Source organism: Triticum dicoccoides, chromosome 4B, assembly GCF_002162155.2.
Source record: "Triticum dicoccoides isolate Atlit2015 ecotype Zavitan chromosome 4B, WEW_v2.0, whole genome shotgun sequence".
Lineage (NCBI taxonomy): Eukaryota > Viridiplantae > Streptophyta > Magnoliopsida > Poales > Poaceae > Triticum > Triticum dicoccoides.
Genome location: NC_041387.1, coordinates 269,047,988 through 269,055,642, shown reverse-complemented (window position 1 = coordinate 269,055,642; position 7,655 = coordinate 269,047,988).

Here is a 7,655-nt window from a genome sequence, read left to right as displayed (position 1 = left end):
GGAGGGGGTGCGAGGAGCGACGGGAGTGGGGGGTTCAGCCTCGACCCAGATTGGATCGGGAGGGGGAAGGTGGCGACGTGGGGGGGGGGAGTGGGAGCGAGAGGGTTAGGGTTTTGGTCGGGGTTGACCAGGTATAGGTCAGGGAGTGGGGCCGGTTGGGCCAAGTAGGCCGATTCGGTGGGATGGGCCGAGGCCCATGGGGAGCCGGGGGATTTCTTTTGTTTTGTTTTGTTTTCACTTTTTTTATTTGTTTTACCTTTTCTGCTTTAGTTTTGTTTCCTATTATTTTAGTTTTAGTAAAATATACACTTAGTATCTAAATTAGTATTTCAGCTTAGTCCATAGTCACAAAAGGTCTAGTCCTCAAATAAATTAGTTTGAAATTTTATTAATTACAAAAGGAATTTAAATAATTGTTTTTGCTACCGTTTTATTCATCTTGTAGTATTTAAACATTTTATATAGGTGTGGTTTCTCCACCACAATGATCTATGATTTTTTTTGCTACAATTTGAACATTTTAGATTTGACAATTGAAAACTTTTATTCTTTGACTTCAATTCAAATTTGAATTTGGATCGGTTCTGAACTAACACGATATTAGCAACGATAATCATGGTGACGTGGCATCATTAACAGAGGGTTACTGTAGCTTGATTACCCGGGCCGCCGGGTGTCACAAATCTTCTCCACTACAAGAAATCTCGCCCCGAGATTTAAGAGGTGGGTAAGGGGGAAGATTCTGGCTACGAAATTCTAGCGAGTGTTCCCAGTCTTGGTTGCTCTTCTCAAAGATCTCGATCCATTATGTCGATGTCTTCGTTTCTCTGCTTCAGGTCATCATGATGAAGTCAACATCGTTTCTTTGGGATCTTCATCGTAATTACTAACACATGAGAGGGGAAACTCTATAAGGACGGGTTTTATCAAGATTGAGCATCGGGCAATTAACTGAAGGGAAGAAGCATAAAGAGTCTCTGGAGTTGATCATATGAAACACCTCGAGAGCATTATAGGGGGGTACGAAAGTTTCAAACAGGTAAGCAATTGTTCGATGCCTGAAGTAGAGTGTGAAGGGGGTTCAGAGCAATGGTATATGTATTGCATCTGATACCAGAATAGATCATCACTAGGGCGGTGGCTCGTGAATTACATACGAAGGCAAGTGCAAAGGATACATTAGAATCCCGGTTGTAAAGAAGAGTCAGGTTTCGATCCAGTGGACCTGTGGGTTATGGGCCCACCATGTGGGTTGAAAGTAGGAAGGGTGGTGACATCTTACACAGCCGCGACAGGGCGGCATGTCAGTGGATAGCTTGTCAGCTATGTCGGCAACAATGTCGGTACCAAGGGCGGGGAACAAAGAGAACCATTTTCCTGCTTGTTGAACAAGGTGAACCAATTGGCAAAGTTCTCACCCATTGGTGGTTACCGGAATGTCATCTACAATAGTAACAGGGTCTTACAGACAGAGTGGTACAACAAGGTGCTTACCTAAGCAGGAAATTATCTCTGCTTGGTTAAGTCAGATTACGGGAAAGGTTAACAAAAGAATGGAAACGAAAACACGATTATCAGATTAAACAGAACAATGGAAAGAAAAATTGTGATTATACACAATTATTAGGAGTATATCCTTCCCATGGACAAGCAGAACATGGCATATAGGGTAGGAGAGCAAGTACCAAACCATTATATTTGACCAATATTCAGATCCGATTGGTGTCATGATATCTCAAACTCAGGATGTCCGAGAAGAAAAGGTGCAACACAAATCAACGAAATGACATTGCAAGATTCTCGGGAAATGAACTATGGGAGTGGATTCCTGAAACAATAGTTCATCACTAAACCAAGGAGAGGATGAGGAGGTGGCTGATGGGCTCAGCGACAATTCATCAAGAATCCAAACGGATGGATTTCCAAAATAATGTGAACAAGAAGACGACACTTGTCAATTCAAATGATATAATGTTGCATGCTCGAGGAAAACATACATCATCAATCATTACTTGAAAGGTGTGCCCGAAATATGGCCTTAGGCAGCAAGATTAATGTTAGAGTGATGATTCAATAACCAACAATCTAAGAACGAACTATCGATCGTTAACTTCTAAGCAATAGGGTTGCTAGAAGTACATAATTCAAACAACATCGTTAGCATATTGGTATCCTGGTTAAAAACAACATGGGGACCAAGGAAGAATGGTGATGGTGATAAGTATCATCATACCAAGAATTTCTAAGAGGTGGAGCAATCCCCACAACATTCTCGACAGAAAAGACAGTAATGCTTCAAGGCAGAACACAACACTAGCCGGAGAGCAAGTTTTATTGATAATGTGGACAAGTTCGCGATGAAAGGAAGTCAAGGGTGTTGTCGATGATAATAAAAATCATCGAGGGCAAGGAGGGTACTTCTCATCATGAACATAGTTAACATCTTGGAAGAAGTCAAAGTGTTGAAGGTGATCCAACACATTTGCCGAGAGGTTTTGAGAGGATGCAAACAAACAACAACGGCAACAAGCAAGGGAATGACAAAGTGGCAAGTTATAGGATCAATATATAAGATGCGTGCTCAGAACCAAAGTTGCTTTTCAAGACAAGCAACATGATGTTGAAAGCTCGACGTAAGTCGTGCTCACACACTGAAGAATTCGTGCACCAGAGAAGGACGAGGTAGCACAGTCAAAGATAGCAAGACCAGGATGCAGTCGATAGTCTAGGAATGACCAGATTGAGTTCCGAATTTCCTAGTAAAATACTAGGGATATTTGATTTGTAGTGCGGAATAATTTCACTAGTCGGTGTCCTTGGTTGACAACAACCCAGAAACCGTAGAGTGATTACGACAAGGAAAGACATTACTTCAACAAAGTTAGTAAGATGTGGTGCAATGGCGAGACATCTTCGAGATACCAGGGGGGGGGGTAATACTCGAAGGTAGAACATGATAGAAGTAGAACCGGGTCATTAACCTATGATAGTAGATACTTCAACCTTGTCAAAAATAGACGAGGCACTGGATTGAATTCCCATCAGATATATCAGATCAGGACAGCATGGTCAGAACCATAACTGTAAGGAATCAATTTCAAGAATACCGAAAGAATCATATAGCTCGATAATCATTTGTAAGAAGCTCCGAGACGGTCTACATCATTTTCATGGGCATGAACACAAAGTTCAAGGTCGACTCCCACTTCTTTAATGCATATCATTTCATTCACCTCTCGCTTTGATATAATTGTACTATTGGAATTTTATCTGGTAGAACACCAAAAGAGTATGACTTGTGAAAACTTTCGGGTTCTCACGGATTAGGTGAAGGCATAGGTTCAACCCATCAGGCATCTTAGTAACATATACCACAAGTTTCAAAAGTAAATGCACAAGCTCGAAAGAAGAGCATGGTTGGCCAAGTAGAGGATACAATTTACGAAAGGCATTATGTATCAGGGGAAGAACTCACAAGGTGATTGAATATGAAGGACACTGTCGGATAAAAATCCAACATTGGATCAGGCGATCCACAACGGAGCTGATGTGAGTATCAGTACTCATTCAGAGGAAGAAAGAATGCGGAGGCATCAGATTCAAGAATCACCCGATTAGTCTGATGCTTAAATAGAAAGAAATTATGGTTTCCAAAATGAAGGATCAGAAGCAGACGCTCTGATCAAGGATGGATAAGTTGAAAACACTTAGTTGGACAATCAATAAAGGTTTGAATTGCCAAGAACCAACTCATGTCTAAAATGACTTCTGAGTCGGAAAGATAATTTTAAAAAGGATAACCTGATTACTGCGTGCATACGCACATATTGAACCAATAGGCTCAAAATGACTAAGACAAGGGATGTTATTGAGGACTACTAGTCATATGGAATTAATCATAATGCAAGAAGGCAAGAATTTCAAGAATAACAGGCTACATAAGATTTTCGAAAGATCAAAAAGTATTCTGAAGAATTTTGTGAGACATAGACCCTCGATAAATGTGAGAAAAAAGCTGTAAGGGTTTTCACGCGAAATAAAACTACAAGATAGTAAACTCAAAGGATTCTCAAGGCAACGGAGAATAGTTTGAGGCATCTTGTAAAAACAAGAGCGACGAGAAATGATTATGAGAATGACAAGTGTATGCAGATATCCATAGGGATATATCGGTGGTAGTGAATTGCAAAGGCAATGAGCACAAGGGTTTCGGGAAAATATCAAGGGATATCCTCAAAACTTCTGACGAAGCAGGTGATCTTCCGGAATGAGGGCTCTCCGGGAGAAATAGTTACGAGAACCTAGAGTTAGAGTTAGCAAAATCATTTAACCCGAATAGAAGAGAGATCAGAGTCCCAGAGTATAGACGAGGAGTAAAAGATCCTAATACCACCCAATGGCGACGTGGGCCCGTAAGCCGCACAACCATGTTAGTAAAAACTTTTTCAATGACTAGACTCAACTTCGGCCAAGGAGTTTGGAAGGGGGATTCCTACATGTAGTCGGCTCTGATACCAACTTGTGACGCCCTCTATTCAATTGTACACTAATCACGCATGCAAATGTGTACGATCAAGATCACGGACTCACGGGAAGATATCACAACACAACTCTAAAAGTAAAATAAGTCATACAAGCATCGTATTACAAGCCAGGGGCCTCGAGGGCTCGAATACAAGTGCCCAAACATAAACGGGTCACTTGAAGTACATAAATAAGTTAAACAAGTTGTCATAAGATGGCTAGCATGAACTGGGATACAGATCTAAAGAGGCGCAGGCCTCCTACCTGGGATCCTCCTAAACTACTCCTGGTCATGGTCAGCGGCCTGCACGTAATAGTAGGCACCTCCAGTGTAGTAGGAGTCATCGTTGACGGTGGCGTCTGGCTCCTGGGCTCCAACATCTGGTTGCGCGTCCGAGAAGAAGAGGAAAAAGGGCGAAAAGAGGGAGCAAAGCAACCGTGAGTACTCATCCAAAGTACTCGCAAGCAAGGATCTACACTACATATGCAGGGGTATATGTGTAAAGAGGCAATATCGGTGGACTGAACTGCAGAATGCCGGAATAAGAGGGGGATAGCTAGTCTATCGAAGACTACGCTTCTGGCAGCCTCCGTCTTGCACATGTAAAAGAGAGTAGATTGAAGTTCTCCAAGTAGCATCACATAGCATAATCCTACCCGGCGATCCTCCCCTCATCGCCCTATGGAAAAGCGATCACCTGGTTGTCTCTGGAACTTGTCTGGGTGTGTTTCATTAAGTATCCAGTTCTAGTTGTCATAAGGTCAAGTTACAACTCCGGGTCGTCCTTTTACTAAGGGACACGGCTATTCGAATAGATAAACTTCCCTGCAGGGGTGCACCACATAACCCAACACGCTCGATCCCTTTGGCCGGACACACTTTTCCGGGTCATGCCCGACCTCGGAAGATCAACACGTTACAGCCCCACCTAGGCACAACAGAGAGGTCAGCACGCCGGTCTAAATCCTATATGCGCAGGGGTCTGGGCCCATCGCCCATTGCACACCTGCATGTTGCGAGGGCGGATGGAAGCAGACCTAGCCTCCCTAATACAAGAGCAGGCATTCCAGTCCAATCCGGCGCGCGCCGCTCAGTCGCTGACGTCAAGAAGGCTTCGACTGATACCACGATGTCGAGAGCCCATAACTGTTCTCGCGTAGTTGGTTAGTGCGTGTAGGCCAGTGGCCAGACTCAATCAAATACCAAGATCTCGTTAAGTGTGTTATTATAAAGTAACCCCGAACACCGACCAGGGCCAGGCTCACCTCTCTCCTAGGTGGTCTCAACCTGCCCTGTCGCTCCGCCACAAAGTAACAGTCGGGGGCCATCGAGAACCCAGGCCCACCTCTACCGGGATGGAGCCACCTGTCCTTCCAGCCTCCACATCGAAATCACTTGCGGGTACTCAACGAGCCGACCCGACTTTAGTCACCACCTGAATAGTAGGTATGTATAGTATATAACCGTGATCACCTCCCGAGTGATCACGACCCGATAGTATAGCATGGCAGACTGAGAAGAATGTAGGGCCACTAATGGTAAACTAGCATCCTATACTAAGCATTGAGGATTGCAAGTGAGGTATCAACAGATGTAGCAACAATGACAGGCTATGCAAGAGAATAGGATTAATCGAAACAGTAACATGCTACACTACTTTAATGCAAGCAGTAGAGGGAAGAATAGGCAATATCTGGTGATCAAGGGGGAGGGCTTGCCTGGTTTCTCTGGCAAGAAGGAGGGGTCGTCAACACCGTAGTCATACTGGATAGCAGCAGTGTCGGTCTCGGTGTCTAGCGAGAGAAGAGGGGAAGAAACAATAAATATAATGCAAACAGATGCATATCGATGCATGACATGACAAGTAACAGTGCCAGGTGTGCCCTAATGCTATAGGAGGTGATACCGGCAAAGGGGGGAAACATCCGGGAAAGTATCCCTGGTGTTTCGTGTTTTCGGACAGATGAACCAGAGGTGAAATGTTGCAGGTTCGCTATGCTAGGGACGTGTGGCGGATGAACGGGCTGCATATTCGGATTCGTCTCATCTTTTTGAGCAACTTTCATGTACAAAGTTTTCCCATCCAAGTTATGGATTATTTTATATTAATTTTTAAAATTTTATATCATTTTCTAAATTATAATTAATTCAAAATTAAATAGTAAATGCTAAACATACCCAGCCCTGTGTAGACGGCAGTATACGCAGGGGCTGACATGTGGGCCAGGGGAACCTAGTTGACCAGTCAAAGTTTGACTGGTCAACACGGGGGTGGGGCCCCCGTGTCATTGATAGATTAGGCTAAACTATCAGTTTAGTTAAGTTAACTAACTAATTAGTTAGTTAATAGTTAGTTAATCAGGTAATTAATTAAGTTAATTAATTAGTTAGTTAATTAATTAATATTTTATTTAATATTCTACTTTTTCTTATTCTTTTTTTTAAAAACGTTCTCCGGGCATGGGGCCCATGCGTCATAGGCCCAGGGGGCCGATGTGGGTTAGCGGGCGATGGGGCGCTAGAGGTGCCCGACCCGGGTGAGGACCAGCGGGCACGGAGGGGCGTTGGGCGCAGGAGATGGCACCGGCAAGGCCACAACGGGGCAGCACCGGGGCTGGGCGACTGGGGCGCGTGCTGGCGTACCGCGGGCACGACCGAGCGGAGCCGATGAGGCCAGGGCGCGGAGCGGATGAGGGAGCGGGGCGCCGGTCGTTGCGAGGATGAGCGGGCAAGATGGCGGTGGTGGCGATGTAGGTAGGTGAGACTCGACGGGAGCGTGCAGCGGGCAAGTGCGGCCGCAGGCCGGAGCGGGGAGGGGCAGCATAGGCGCGGCGATAGCCGGAGGCGGCGGCTGGAAGAGGGTTGAGGCGGACTCGGCCGAATGAAGCTGAGGCGCGCGGGCGTGGCCAGGGGTGCACACGCGAGGGCGGCAGCCGCACGCGGGAACTACGGGCGCGGTGAGCACGGGGCCAAAGCGCGAGAGGCGTGTGCGGGTGAGGCCAAGCACGCGCGTGGGGGGGGGGGCGAGGCACGCGCGAGCTCGGGCGCAGGACGGGGACATACAACAGATAGGGGGAGAAGAGGAGAGGGAGGCCATGGCCTCAGATGTGATGTAGGGCACGGGGCAGTG